Source organism: Nycticebus coucang, chromosome 12 (assembly GCF_027406575.1).
Source record: "Nycticebus coucang isolate mNycCou1 chromosome 12, mNycCou1.pri, whole genome shotgun sequence".
Taxonomy (NCBI): domain Eukaryota; kingdom Metazoa; phylum Chordata; class Mammalia; order Primates; family Lorisidae; genus Nycticebus; species Nycticebus coucang.
Window position 1 is genome coordinate 60,069,563 of NC_069791.1, and position 15,900 is coordinate 60,085,462.

Sequence of the window (15,900 nt, forward strand, 5' to 3'; positions counted from 1 at the left end):
ACCTGCTAATCTCTTTGCACCTCAGCTTCCATATCTATAAAACGTGGGGCTGAATCAAAATCATCTCAGAGGGGAAGTTCCTAAGTCTCTAGCCTTTGAGCTCCTGCTTGGAGTTACATGGAGATTCTCTAAAATACAAATGGAGAGAGACAGCTGGAAGGGACAGGCCTTCAGTGTAGGGGCAGAATTGAGATCAACACGGTCACAGCAGACTGTCATGGTGAAATGAAACCAATAGGAAAACATTAGAGTCTGAAATTTGGGTTCCAAAATTCAGTTGCCCAAATATGAGAAGAGAGAGCAGATTTGAGGGTAGTTCACATGAAAACAAATCCAGGTATTATATTTTATACTTGTGATCAGAGCTGCTAAAAATCTGACATAATCTCAAGTTGTATCCATAGAGGAGTAATGAATAGTGTGTAGGCTAGGGGAAGAAGAATAAGAGTAATTAGAGCTAATATTTCGGAGCTATTGTACTATGGGCAAGAGACTGTACATCCCTGATAGCATTCATTTATAGCTTGTTATTGAATCCTTATAATATTCCCGTGGGGTGGTTGTTATTATTACCATTTTATCAATAAGAACCCTGAAGCTTGGAGAGATTAATGGATTGCAAGGGATGCTTTGCCTGTGGCCCATAATGAACAGCTAGAGGGCCCAGGTGAGGACATGTGCAGAGAGGGTTGACTGATTCTGTGTTACTTGTTAATGTCAGACTCTGGCCAGTGGGTGTATGATATGAGTTCAGTGAAGCACTGTTCAGAAACAGAACAAATTCAGAGGCCAAGAGTTCTCTGTCCCCGAGAGCATTCAAGCGGAGATTGGGTGACTGTCAGAGGTATTGAAGAGGGGGTTTTGGCATAGCAAGGGAACTGGTGAGATGACGTCTGCAAGAAACAGTGGTACCTGCTTTGAACCTGTTTAATTTTCTTTAACAACATTCCTGACAAGAACCACTACCATGAAATTGTGTGAGTAAATGAGGTAATACTGGTGAAAGGCAAACACAGCATCCATATTATGTAAGTGGGAACACTACTGTGGTGGTGGAATCCATGCACCCTGGGGTGGCTGTGCTGGGGATTTCTCCTGCTTCTGCTAGGCCCTTCTCCTGGGGCCTTTCCCAAGTCGCTCCTTGGTGAGATTTCTTTCTTGCTTACACCACCTTAAATTGAAATCTACTCAGATTAGCGGAGGTTTCACAGTCTCTTTGCATATGGGTCAGCCACGTGAAGGTCCTTGGTATCCTATGATTATAAAATGTAAAGTCATCTTGGGGAAATGACTTCTCTACTGGAGTTTTTATGGGGAGACGTGGTCAGTTTAACCCTCTCTCTCTTCCTTTGTCTAATTTACCCATTAAATACTTGTCTAGTGCCCACTGTGGACCAGAGCTGTTCTAGAGGCTAGAGACACCAAACGGCTGAGACGTGCTCTGTGTATCTGAGTCTAAGGGGAGGCAAGAAAGTCAGCAGCCCTGGGGCAGCATGTGGAACCCTACCCATTTGGGCAGGGTTCTTTTTTAAAATTTTCTATTAAATCATAACTATACATTTATGGGGTACAATGTGATGATTTGATGTACAATATGGAATGCTTATATAAAACTGATTAATAGACCTGTCCTCAGGAAGAGAGGACTTTGGAGTCAGACAATCTACCACATGTCGGGTAGTCTTGGGCAAGTTCCTTAGTCTTCCTCAGTATCTGTCCTTCATCCATGAAATGGGGATAATGTTACTTCCCTCACATGATTTCTGTGAAAATTGAGTTAATATAGGCAAACTATTTAGCATAATACTAGCTAAAATACATATATATATACTTTTCTTCTTTAGCATAATACTAGCTAAAATACATATATATATATTTCTTTTCTTCTTGAGGGGAACCAAGATTCTTTTTTTTTTTTTTTTTTTAATTTTAAGGTGTGCACTTTTATTGAATGGTCTCAAGTCAGTGTACAGGTAAGCGCTGGCTGCCTCCCATACCTCCACCCACTCCCAGGGAGACCAAAAGCCTTCATCCATCTGAAGTTGGGGGACAAAAAGGGGGCCACAATGGCTGATCATTCAAAATAAAACAAAATAAAAAAGTATTAAGGCAAAGATCAAAAAAATTTTGCATTACATAATTTACACAAAAGCAATGCTGTCACCTCCCCTGTGTGGACTGGGAGGACCGGGCCATTCTCTTTAGAGAAGTGGGGCAGCTTTTAGGAGGGCAAGGGACTTCCTGTAACAACACATCTCACAATATTTGGAATGACTATTATAAAAAAGAATATACAATCAAAGTTCTCAGCCACATTGTAGAACTTTGGGGATGTTCGCTCCAACTGCTGTCATCTTCACCGTTCCAGTTTTTAAATCCTGAGTCAAGCCAAAAAAAGAACAAACAAACAAAACAAAACTAAAAAACAAATAAAGCCATACCAATCTCATCTTGTTTTCTGCACAAGTTAGGTTTTGTCAAGAAAGGGTATAACGCAACTAACAGTCCGCCTAGAAGCATTTGCGGTGGATGATGGAGGGGCCAGACTCATCATACTCCTGCTTGCTGATCCACATCTGTTGGAAGGTGGACAGCGAGGCCAGGATGGAGCCTCCGATCCACACGGAGTACTTGCGCTCAGGGGGAGCAATGATCTTGATCTTCATTGTGCTGGGAGCCAGGGCAGTAATCTCCTTCTGCATTCTGTCGGCGATGCCAGGGTACGTGGTGGTGCCACCAGACAGCACTGTGTTGGCATACAGGTCGTTGCGGATGTCACATCACACTTCATAAGAAGCTGAAGGTAGTTTCATGGATGCCACAGGATTCCATGCCCAGGAAGGAAGGCTGGAACAGAGCCTCTGGGCAGCGGAACCGCTCATTTCCGATGGTGATCACCTGGCCATCGAGCAGCTCATAGCTCTTCTCTAGGGAGGAGCTGGAGGCTGCTGTGGCCATCTCCTGCTCGAAGTCCAGGGCGATGTAACACAGCTTCTCCTTGATGTCACGCACAATTTCCCGCTCAGCTGTGGTGGTGAAGCTGTAGCCACGCTCCGTGAGGATCTTCATGAGGTAGTCTGTCAGGTCCCGGCCAGCCAGGTCCAGACGTAGGATGGCATGGGGGAGGGCATACCCCTCATAGATGGGCACTGTGGGTGACCCCATCAGTGGTGGCCAGTGGTATGGCCAGAGGCATACAGGGACAGCACAGCCTGGATGGCCACATACATGGCTGGAGTGTTGAAAATCTCAAACATGATCTGGGTCATCTTCTCACGGTTAGCTTTGGGGTTCAGGGGGGCCTCAGTCAGCAGCACCGGGTGCTCCTCGGGGCCCATGCGCAGCTCGTTGTAGAAAGTGTGAGAACCAAGATTCTTAACCTGAGGGCCATAAGTCGCCATGGCAGAGGTTCCAAAACACCTGATCACTGGTGGGTGCTCAGCAGGCTCTCATAATCACCAGCAGTGGCCTCTTAAACACAAAGTTTGGGGTGCTCCTCTGGAGGTTCTATTTCAGTGAGTGGGGGAAAGGGCAGCACAGGAATCAGGAAAGTTTCATCCAGTGACTCTGATTGGGTTTAGAGACTTGCTAAAAATATATACCAAAAAAGCATATGTGTGCATTTTTCTGAAGAGAGACCCTCTGGTTTCATCAGAATCTCAAAGTGTTTCATGGCCCCACAAACATTAAGTAGCACTCCTTGTGCTGTGTGCTACTGGACACAGGTGGGCCTGGGTAGGAAGTGGCCCCAGGGTTCCCTCCCTGCCCTCCTCCCTTGCCCCGAGTAGGGGAGGTGGGAGCAGGTGGTTGGTCTCTGGGCTTTCCAGCAGATAAGATAAGCGGTGGGGGAAATAGAGGTGTCTCATCAGCGCTGTCTCTAGATGTTCTTAGGGTACTTAACTGTAACCAGCCTGAAAAGTCGACATGGAAAACGGTTCAGTCTGGTTCCTGTAAATGTAAAATCTGTTACGAATTGGATCCATCTGAGTGAAAGAGATGGCGAGATTTGGTGTCTGCACAGTCTGAAAGCTTTTGCAATTTTTCCTTATTGGCTAACTCCTTTTCTGTAAAGAATCTCCTCTCTTTTCTCCGGTTCATCTCCCACGGCCTCTGTGGCTTCTAATTTCCTGGCAAGGCTCACGGACATTGGGGCCAGCAGCATCGTTCTGTGGGATTTTCAGGTACACGTGTTAAAGGCAGGCAGGAGGAGAACGTCAGTTCTGTGTATAGCAGCTGAGGGGCTTGTCTTTCCACATGTTTTCTGAGGCTGGGAGACCTGGACTTTTAGACTCATTTTCTTTTTACTCTTGGTAAGTCTTTTAAGATGCTCCGTCGGACTGGGGAAAGAACTCTGATGTCCCTGCCATGCCCTGGAGTTTCCTGGTGGCGGAGCAGAGGCTCACAGCGGCTGCCCATCCCTGTGGATGATCCCGCCCTGTCATGATTTAAGTTTGCGTTCCTTTGGGATCTTTGGTGAAGTCTGTAGGGTCTGCATACATTCCTTCGTTGTTTCCGCTTTGGCCTGAGAATGTGATTTGCTTCCCCCATGAGGCTACATCTAGAATATATGAAATAGTCATGAGTCAACTTTCTATATAGTTGTTCATTTCTATATAGTTTGTTCATTCAACCAATATTTCTTGCTTGTCTACCATGTGCCAGGCTCAGTCACAGGGTCTGGAAGCATAGTGAGGAGCAAGGCCGAGTCCTGCTCTCAGGGAGCTTGTGCTCTGGTGAGGACACAGGCAGAGTCTTGCTTTCAAAGCCTCATTGCAGGCACCGTCTCTTTGTATCCCCCTCCTCCATCCACAATGTACTCATTAGCATTAGCATGTAAATGACTTGTAGTAAATTAAAAATCTGAGAGTACTCAGATTTAAAAACTTTTAAGTGAGGTTAAAGTCTTACTAAAGGGAGGTGGAACTAACTTTTTTAGAGGGGGGTCCCACTGGAATCAGGGAATGTCACTACAGGTGGCTCATTTCTCCTAGGCCAGCCAGATTTACAACATGACCTAGCTGTAGCTTATTCAGCGTGCCCATTTTCAAGCAGTGGACAAGTTCACCGTCCTGCTTCCACTCTCTAAGTTGTCTCTCTGTAGAGTTTCAGTTCCCTAGGACTTTGTCACTCCAATTTCACCCGTGGCCCAAATGCTTCTCTGTTTAATGGAGGCAGGTAAGGTTGAGAGGCAGTGAGAAGGAGGAGTGCTCCCTCCAACCTGGAGTACCTTCCCTGACCTGCTTCCCACCTGTCCACTCTCCGTACCCCCTCCAGGGCCTCATCCCTGCCCCAGGAAGACTTTTTGGCTATCTCTGGGCTAACTTGTGTGGGTTGAGTTGTGTCCTCCCCAAACTCATGTGCGAAAGTCCCTATAACTTAGAATGTGGCTGCATTTGGAGACAGGTCTTTAAAGAGGGAATTAAGTTAAAAATAAGATCATTATGGGGCCTAATCCAACGTGACTGGTGTCCTTATGAGAAGAGGAGATGAGGACCCAGACATGCAGAAGGTCGACCCTGTGAGGACAAAGGGAAAAGTCAGAGGAGAGGGGCCTCAGAGGAAACCAGCTCTGCTGACACCTTGGTGCTGGACTTCTCACCTCCGGAGCTCTGAGAAAATCCATTTCTGTTGCCTCAGCTGGCCAGTCTGTGGCACTTTGTCATGGTAGCCTAAGCACAGGCCTCCCGCCCTGCCTGTGTGGCCCTGGGCAGAGGCTGACCCAGGTCCTCCTGTGTGCCCTGGTTTCCTGGTGGGGCTCCGACCAGCTCCTGAAAACAGTCTAGACATCCCGCAGCCACTCACTGACACTGGGGCCAGCGGCGTCGTGGCCGTGGCATGCCCTGTGCACACCTGTGGCCTCATTGCTTCCCGACGCATTCTGCCTCCTCTTTCATGGCCTCATATAGTCTCCCTCCTCGCCAGCCTCGCGTCAGCAGCTGTTCCAACCATGAGCTGTGTTTTTTTGTGACTGCTCCCTCTCATTATTATGGGAAGCCTGCCCAGCCCAGGGCTGATTAGAAGTGGACGGTTGCAATAAAGGGTTTCAGTCCCTGCAGTGTGGCGGAGCACAGCCTCACGGGGCTCCCTCTGAGGTCCTGTTCACATTCTGGGCAGGAAGATAGGCTCTTGCTGGGCTCAGGCCTGGTGACTGCGTGAGGTTAGGAGCCCATCCCCACAGGATGTCCTGAAGCAGCCACAGGCCCTGGGGTTTGGTGGGGACGCCTTTCAGTGAGAAGTTTGCCTTCGCCCAAGAGAACTGGGATTTAGGGGGAGAAGGGAGAGGGTCTGAGAGAGAAAATTGGAGATGGACATGGAAGGCCCCAGAGGAAGAAACAGATGCAGAGACACAGAAGGGCAGTGAGAGACAGACAGACGGAAGAAAGACCACAGGACGAAAGACAGCCTGAGAGAAATATAAGAAAAGGGGAGGGGAGGGACAAAGAAGCCCATAAGATGCAATGGTGACATTTGGGTTTCGTGGTCCCTGACTTGTTCACATGTTGTGTCTGGGATCCGATACTTACAGATCTCCAGTGTATAGCTTTAATGTGGACGTCAGTTTAATAATAATATGATCTCTTGAGTGATTGCTGTATGACAGGTACTACATCAAGCCACTTATCAATAAGACCTCCTTTAGTCCTTGTGAGAGTCCTGTAAGGGAGCTTGCAATAGTCCCACTTTATAGAGGAAGAAACCGAGGCTCACAGTGTGTCTTATGACTTGTAAGGAAGAGCACGGAGCTCTGCACCTAGGTCTGTAGGACCCCAAAGCTTATTATCTCAAAACATACATGACATTCGTTTCCTTTCTCCTGTTTTTAGCGCTGTATCCATTTTTTTGGTGCAGGATCCATTTTTTCTGTAGGTCCGTTTTTCCCCGTTTAGCCAGGAGTACCCTGCCCCTTGCCCACCCCCTACCCCGCAGTCACTCGGGGCTTTTCTTGCTGCTACCAGAGTCAAGCACATAGACTCAGAGTAAAAATTCATCTGCCGTTTGTGTATAATTTTATGTCCTCAGAACTTTTCCCAGTCAGTTCTAACTTAAACTTTACCATCATTCTGTGAATGGACATTATTTTCTACGTCCTGGGGATGGGGAAGCTGAGGTTGGAGAGATTCCTTGAGTGCCAGGGGTGTAGTGCTCAGATGGCATGGTACAGCCAGAACTGTTTGTGGTGCTGGAGCTCAGGGCCCCGTTCTACCTGGGCAAGGTGTTCTCTGAGAAGCCACCTCCCCACAGCAGCCACTCTGCCATGAGGAATGGCCAGGAAACTATCCACACTGGGAGCTGAGTTGGACCTGTTTGGACAGGGATATAGCAGGCTGGGGTGGAGCAGGCACACGGGGTTGTCCCTGGAAGCTGTGGCCTCTTCCCACGACTGAGCATCTGAGCAGCAACTTAGTTTGTTCATTGCTGGGAGTTATTGGAGGGTCTCTTCTGCCACAAAGTGAAGAGATGATTCTTCGGGCAGGTGTGAAGAGACCCACTTTTCTGCAGGAAGGGGCAGGGCAGAAGGGGCAGCTGTCATGGAGAGGACTGGTGGGGGAAGGAAGTTGGGCAGTGTCCACAGCGGGCACGGGCTTGAGGACAGAGGTGTCTGTCCTCTCCTTTAGAGGAAATAACTTAGAAGCAAAATCAGATTTTGCTCCTGTGACCCCTCCTGGGGCCATATTCCTCACCTCTGTGATAGAAGGTGGCTCCAGGGCCCCTGACATGTCATTGTTATCTATAGCCAAGTCTCTTGACCTTATGACATGGACTGAGCCATTCTGTCCACACAGAAGGGGAAGTATGGTGTGCGTGAAGGCATCAGGGACCACCTGGGAGCTGCCTTTCCTGGAAGGCCTGGCACAGGCCTGACGGAAGAGCTCCTGTAGGAGAGAAGCAGATACCCACAGAGAATGAGCAACCTGTGTCAGAATTAAAAAACCCAAACCAAAAATTATCAGCATGATACCCTGGGGGTGCCATGCCTACTAATGCCCACCATCTTCCTGTGGGGCTATTAGGACCTCCCGACACATAGCCTCACACACCCTCAGACACTCAGTAACCCCATCCTTCCACATAGTGAACTACTTAAAATGCGTCTACCTCCCACATCACATGGAATACGTTTGCTGTAACAAAATTGGAAAGAATGGTTGCATTTTTATGATGTTGAGCTTTATTAAGAATAAATTATTCATTTTGGTTTTGCAGCATAAACTCTATAATACTGATAAATAACTCTTTAAGTTGATCTGCGTTTGACTAGTTGACACAATGTTCGGTTTTGTAGATGTGTTAAATATTTATTTTGATTTTGCCATTTTATAGTTTGGACCCAATCTAGTTTTGTTTTTGTTTTTGCTTTTCAAGTGATTTTGTAGGACAGTGAAAACTGTGTAAGGTGTAAGGTTGAATCTATTGTGCCTAATGGATACAATCACTTCTACCCCTCTCCACTCCCATCCTCAGAGAGAGATTGACAGAGGGGAGAGAGCGAAAAAAAGAAAGAAAGACTATTTAAGCAAATTGATACTCAACTCAGGTCTTCTAATCTCTTTTTTGGTGGTGTCCTTATAAAATATGTGTTTTCTGAGAAATGTGGAACATGTCTGAGTAGCCCAAATGGATGATACTAAATCAATTGCCTTAAAATCCTCTGAAAGAAGGGAGGATATACATTTTCAATATGAAAATGTATATCAAACAGCCCTGATTTTCAGAAGCGGTGATAAAGCAGTGGGACAGAGTGGGTCTCCTGGAGCCTGGGGTCAGCACCTTGTGTGCACTGGGCATGACCTTGATGGGAAGTTTCTCCCCTGCCCCGTAAGAGAGCTTTGCACTGGATGCAGCAAGGGCAGATGCACCTTGCAGGCTGTGTGTGCAAATCTTGAGTGCCTGAAGAATGGGGAAAGAACTGACTCGGGGATAAGAGCAGGATATGTATAAAGAGGGAAGGCTGGAGCAGGCCCTTCTGTGTCGAGGGACCTGGTGGGCCCCGACACACAGGGAGTGTCCAGTCCATGGAAGCAGAAAGACACTGCCATGTGGGGACATCATGGCTTCCTGTTTAGGGACAGAAGCCAGGCTCTAGTTGTGTTGCCCAAGATGAAGGGCCAGGTCCAGCTTCCAAAGGGTGACTTCAAGGTAGACTACCCAGAAAGCTATTAGCAGGTGAGGTGAGAACCTGCCAGGGGAAGGGGTGGTGGGAGGGAAGGAAGGATCATTTGGCCATCCTCAACCACAGTGATTTTACCTGATGTAAAAAAAAACCAAAAGAACAGCATGAATTGTTGTGGCAGTCCTATTAAAGTAAAATGTTCATTAAGGGCTCTGAGAACTAGTGATATTGAAAGAAGAAACTCACAAAAATACCCGAGGTGATTAACTATCAGAAAGGAAGACAGAAGTCCCTTGAGATGACCAGCAGAAGAGATCAAAGGAGGTCCTGAAAGTGGCTTCCCAGGAGTCTGGGGGAGAACTAACGCTTTCAAGGCTGAATGGCACCATTTAACCCAGGCCAGGCTTCATTTGGGCCCAGCCTTGTGTTTTCCCAATAAGGGAATAGCACACCCAACCAGAACTTGCTCTTTGTTAATGGAATGGGATCCCCTTTCTGCACTAAAAATGAGATTATGTGAAATCTTTTAACATTTATTTGAAGGAGGGAGGGCTTTTTTGTACATGAGGCATCACCATAAAATGACACTGTCTTATTCCTTATTGCCTAATTAGTAATATTGTACGTCTGTGTGAAATGGCGTGTTTAAACATTGCCAATCGATTTAAACAAAAGATTTCAAAATACTGTAGGATGGAGCACAGTGAAAAATTCTTGCCAGCTAGAGTTCTTCTAGGTAAGGTTTTTGTCATCCAGGATGAGCCTGCGCAGTGGGAACCCGGCAGGGAGAGAAGGCTTTGCACATCCCACACCCAGCCGTCCCTCCGTGTTTTCTAACTCCTTCATTCCCCGCCCCCGGGCCTAGCTAGCCTAGGGTTTGTTTTCGTGATGTTGTTCTTAGTTGGGTTCAGCTGGGCTCTGTCATGCCTTCGTTTATGTATGCATTGCACACTTAATGAAGACATAACTATTTTCCAGGTGTTCAGGATATAGAAATGAGTGTAATACAGTTCCTCTCCTCCAGGAGGTTGATCAGGTGGGAAAGCAGACACATTTGAGGAAAATGGTAATACAATCTGGGAGGCAAGGAAGATGATAGGAAGAGGAATGCCTTACTATCTAAAAATGAGTGAGAAAGAGTGTGTTAGTCAGACTGGCCTATCTGCTATAACAAATAGCCCCAACTCTTGGTGGCTTAGTAGAATGAAGGTTTATTTCTCACTTACGACACAGCCCAACCTGGGGTTGTTGGTGTGGCAACAGGGGCTATTCAGGGTTCAAGCCTCCTTCTGTCCAGAGGCTGTGTCATCCCCTTGGGCCTTGGAATCCTCCTCTGGATTCCTGAATGCAGCTGACAGACAAGGCCCAGGTTGCACTCATGGGTTAGCAGCCAGGCCTAGAAGTGGTGTTGATCATTTTCTGCAAGCCCATGGGCTGTGGCCTGCCTCCTCCAGCCAGGCTGGGGAGCACGGTCCAGCTTGTGTCCAGGATGAAAAGAAGCAGGGTGGGCATCTTCATTCCAGGGAGTCAGTCCTCCACCTGGGGCAGTCTGGACAGGCTCAGCAGAGGTGAGAACTGAGGGCTGAGTGGAGTTTGCCAGGTGAAGATATGGAGTGCTGGGTGTTGGCACTGGGTAGAGCAGAGGTTTGAGAAGAGCAGCCCAAGCAAAGAAAGTGGGAATAGCTTGGACTTGTCTTCAGAAAGAACTGGATTTAAGTGCTGGCCCACAGTTGCCAGTGGTGTGTGACCTTGGGCCTGGTCCTTAGGTGCCTCAGGTGTCAACTTCAGCCCTTCAGCCCCTGCCCTCTCCTGGATGCAGATGTCACCTGGGGCTGGCATTCTGCTGGTTCCAGGTTCACCAAGAGTCACTTGCTCTGGCTGTGCCTTTCCCTTTGGCCTAGATTAGCCCCCACATGGACCTGATCCATTTTCTTTCATTAACACACACACACCATTACTCCTACACAAGGTTTTTGTTTCAGTCTGTATTCACATTCTGGGGGGATGGAAGTAATTCACATACTTGTAATGCGAATATTGAATATTTGAAATCTCTGTGCTTAAACATTCCCTCAGGCATTTTTGCTGGCTGTGGCTTCAGTGTTTTTATACATTTCCTGCCCTTTCCACCTCTTCCCCACTTGCTGCTCCCAAACTAATCTGACACACAGCAGTTCAGCACTGTCTGGCCCTGTCCCTCAGCTCAGTGCGGAGCTTTCTGCACATCTGTTAGCGGGGTCTGACCCTGTGTCCCTCCACCAGGGGAGGGGTAGCAGAGAGATCCCTTTCCCACACTGTCAAGTGTATCACTGTCTTATAAGGCAGAAGGGGTGCTGTCAGTTTTTGTTTCAGGTAATTTTTTTCCCATCTAATATTCAGTTTTCTTTTTTTTTTCGTTTATTTTTTTTTATTGTTGGGGATTCATTGAGGGTACAATAAGCCAGGTCATACTGATTGCAATTGTTAGGTAAAGTCCCTCTTGCAATCATGTCTTGCCCCCATAAAGTGTGACACACAACACGGCCCCATCCCCCCTCCCTCCGTCCCTCTTTCTGCTTTTCCTCCCCGCCCCCATAACCTTAATTGTCATTAATTGTCCTCATATCAAAATTGAGTACATAGGATTCATGCTTCTCCATTCTTGTGATGCTTTACTAAGAATAATGTCTTCCACTTCCATCCAGGTTAATACGAAGGATGTAAAGTCTCCATTTTTTTTAATGGCTGAATAGTATTCCATGGTATACATATACCACAGCTTGTTAATCCATTCCTGGGTTGGTGGGCATTTAGGCTGTTTCCACATTTTGGCAATTGTAAATTGAGCTGCAATAAACAGTCTAGTACAAGTGTCCTTATGATAAAAGGATTTTTTTTCCTTCTGGGTAGATGCCCAATAATGGGATTGCAGGATCAAATGGGAGGTCTAGCTTGAGTGCTTTGAGGTTTCTCCATACTTCCTTCCAGAAAGGTTGTACTAGTTTGCAGTCCCACCAGCAGTGTAAAAGTGTTCCCTTCTCTCCACATCCACGCCAGCATCTGCAGTTTTGAGATTTTGTGATGTGGGCCATTCTCACTGGGGTTAGATGATATCTCAGGGTTGTTCTGATTTGCATTTCTCTAATATATAGAGGTGATGAACATTTTTTCATGTGTTTGTTAGCCATTCGTCTGTCATCTTTAGAAAAAGTTCTATTCATGTCTCTTGCCCATTGATATATGGGATTGTTGGTTTTTTTCATGTGGATTAATTTGAGTTCTCTATAGATCCTAGTTATCAAGCTTTTGTCTGATTGAAAATATGCAAATATCCATTCCCATTGTGTAGGTTGTCTCTTTGCTTTGGTTGTTGTCTCCTTAGCTGTACAGAAGCTTTTCAGTTTAATGAAGTCCCATTTGTTTATTTTTGTTGTTGTTGCAATTGCCATGGCAGTCTTCTTCATGAAGTCTTTCCCCAAGCCAATATCTTCCAGTGTTTTTCCTATGCTTTCTTTGAGGATTTTTATTGTTTCATGCCTTAAATTTAAGTCCTTTATCCATTTTGAATCAATTTTTGTGAGTGGGGAAAGGTGTGGGTCCAGTTTCAGTCTTTTACATGTAGACATCCAGTTCTCCCAACACCATTTATTGAATAGGGAGTCTTTCCCCCAAGGTATGTTCTTGTTTGGTTTATCGAAGATTAGGTGGTTGTGAGATGTTAGTTTCATTTCTTGGTTTTCAATTTGATTCCAAGTGTCTATGTCTCTGTTTTTGTGCCAGTACCATGCTGTCTTGAGCACTATGGCTTTGTAGTACAGACTAAAATCTGGTATGCTGATGCCCCCAGCTTTATTTTTGTTACAGAGAACTGCCTTAGCTATATGGGGTTTTTTCCGGTTCCATACAAAACGCAGAATCATTTTCTCCAAATCTTGAAAGTACGATGTTGGTATTTTGATAGGAATGGCATTGAATAGGTAGATTGCTTTGGGAAGTATAGACATTTTAACAATGTTGATTCTTCCCATCCCTGAGCATGGTATGTTCTTCCATTTGTTAATATCCTCTGCTATTTCCTTTCTGAGGATTTCATAATTTTCTTTATAGAGGTCCTTCACCTCCTTCATTAGGTATATTCCTAGGTATTTCATTTTCTTTGAAACTATGGTGAAGGGAGTTGTGTCCTTAATTAGCTTCTCATCTTGACTGTTATTGGTATATACAAAGGCTACTGACTTGTGGACATTGATTTTATATCCTGAAACATGACTGTATTTTTTGATGACTTCTAGGAGTCTTGTGGTTGAGTCTTTGGGGTTCTCTAAGTATAAGATCATGTCATCAGCAAAGAGGGAGAGTTTGACCTCCTCTGCTCCCATTTGGATTCCCTTTATTTCCTTGTCTTGCCTAATTGTATTGGCTAGAACTTCCAGCAGTATGTTGAATAGTAAAGGTGACAGAGGACAACCTTGTCTGGTTCCAGTTCTAAGAGGAAAAGCTTTCAGATTTACTCCATTCAGTAAAATATTGGCTGTGGGTTTGTCATAGATAGCTTCAATCAGTTTTAGAAATGTGCCACCTATGCCTATAATCTTCAGTGTTCTAACTAGAAAAGGATGCTGGATTTTATCAAATGCTTTTTCTGCATCTATTGAGAGGATCATGTGATCTTTATTTTTGCCTCTGTTAATATGGTGGATAACGTTTATGGACTTGCGTATGTTAAACCAGCCTTGCATCCCTGGGATGAAGCCTACTTGATCATGATGAATGACTTTTTTGATGATAAGCTGTAATCTATTGGCTAGGATTTTGTTGAGAATTTTTGCATCTATATTCATGAGTGAGATTGGTCTGAAATTCTCCTTTTTGTTTGGGTCTTTTCCTGGTTTTGGTATCAGGGTGATGTTTGCTTCATAGAATGTATTAGGGAGGATTCCTTCTTCCTCAATTTTTTGGAATAATTTCTGCAGTACAGGAATAAGCTCTTCCTTGAAGGTTTGATAGAATTCTGATGTGAAGCCATCTGGACCAGGGCATTTTTTGGTTAGAAGATTTTTTATTGTTTCTTTGATCTCAGTGCTTGAAATTGGTCTGTTCAGGAGCTCTATTTCTTCCTGGGTAAGTCTAGGGAGAGGGTGTGATTCCAAATATTGATCCATTTCCTTTACATTGTCAAATTTCTGGGCATAGAGTTTCTGGTAGTATTCAGAGATGATCTCTTGTATCTCTGTGGGATCAGTTGTTATTTCCCCTTTATCATTTCTGATTGAGGTTACTAGAGATTTTACTTTTCTATTTCTCGTTAGTCTGGCCAATGGTTTATCTATTTTATTTATTTTTTCAAAAAACCAACTCCTTGTTTCATTAATTTTCTGAATGAGTCTTTTGTTTTCAATTTCATTGATCTCTGATTTGATTTTGGATATTTCTTTTCTTCTACTGAGTTTAGGCTTAGATTGTTCTTCTTTTTCCAATTCCATAAGATGGCTTGTGAGATTGTTGATGCGCTCTCTTTCTGTTTTTTGAATGTAGGCATCTAAAGCGATGAATTTTCCTCTCAAAACTGCTTTTGCAGTATCCCACAGGTTTTGGTAGCTTGTGTCTTCATTGTTGTTATGCTCAAGGAAGTTAATGATTCCTGTTTTATTTCTTCCTGCACCCATCTGTTATTCAACAGAAGATTGTTTAATTTCCATGCCTTTGTGTGGGGTCGAGTGTTTTTGTTAGAGTTGAGTTCCACCTTTAGTGCCTATGGTCTGAGAAGATACAAGGTAAAATTTCAATTCTTTTGATTCTATTGATATTTGTTTTGTGTCCCAGAATATGATCAATTTTGGAGAATGTTCCATGGGGTGAGGAGAAGAATGTATATTCTTTATCTTTGGGATGCAGTGTTCTATATGCGTCTATCAAGCACAGTTGTTCTAGGGTCTCATTTAAATCTCTTATATCTTTGTTTAATTTCTGTTTAGAGGAGTGTTAAAGTCCCCTGTTATTATGGTATTATCAGATATCATATTGCTCAGACTGAGTAAGGTCTGTTTCAAGAATCTGGGAGCATTTAAATTGGGTGCATAAATATTTAGAATTGAAACATCTTCTTGTTGTATTTTTCCCTTGACCAATATAAAGTGACCATCTTTGTCTTTTTTGACTTTATTTGCTTTAAATCCACATGAATCTGAAAATAAGATTGCAACTCCTCTTTTCTTCTGAATGCCATTTGCCTGAAAAATTGTCTTTCATCCCTTAACTCGGAGCTTTAATTTGTCTTTTGAAGCCAGGTGTGTTTCTTGCATACAGCAAATGGTAATATTCAGTTTTCTTAAAGTTTAGCTTTTGCTTCTATAAAATGGGAATGTTATTATAAGAATTGAATAAGACAATGCAGGGCAGTGTGTAACATGGTACCTGGCGCACAGTAGATTCTCAGTTGAAAGGCCGCAGAGTGCTCTCTCCCCGTCTCCTCTCTGGTGCTCACTTTCAGACACATATACACACACAGTCTCAGAGCCCAAGAGGACCCTGTGCATGGTGATGCCATGATGTGTTGGGAGACATGTGTGAGCAGTGAGAGAGAGCTGGAGAGGGTGAGCAGAGCCAAGCAGATTCATTCCACGTGTTTTGCCAAGGAGCGAGGCCTTTGTCCTCTGTGCTCGCAAGCCAGCGTAGAGCTCATCAGATACAAATGGGTGGAGAACTTTTTAAAATAGCTGTCTATTTCAGCAAAATTTTCCCCACCTGTGGTTCAAGACGTGGCTCCATGTAGGTTTTGATTTGCAAGGCACATTTGGAAGTGCTTAGTT

General features: G+C 44.8%; 1 protein-coding gene and 1 pseudogene across 8 annotated transcripts in view; one reads left to right on the forward strand and one right to left on the reverse strand.

Moving 5' to 3' along the window:
- The window catches only part of CACNA1C (calcium voltage-gated channel subunit alpha1 C), a 650,685-nt gene that overhangs the window by 114,632 nt on the left and 520,153 nt on the right, over nucleotides 1-15,900 (forward strand). The gene's annotated exons all lie outside the window — the stretch shown is intronic.
- On the reverse strand, nucleotides 1,928-3,425 carry LOC128561360 (actin, cytoplasmic 2-like; annotated as a pseudogene). The gene has a single exon (XR_008373241.1). The product of XR_008373241.1 is annotated as an actin, cytoplasmic 2-like (transcript).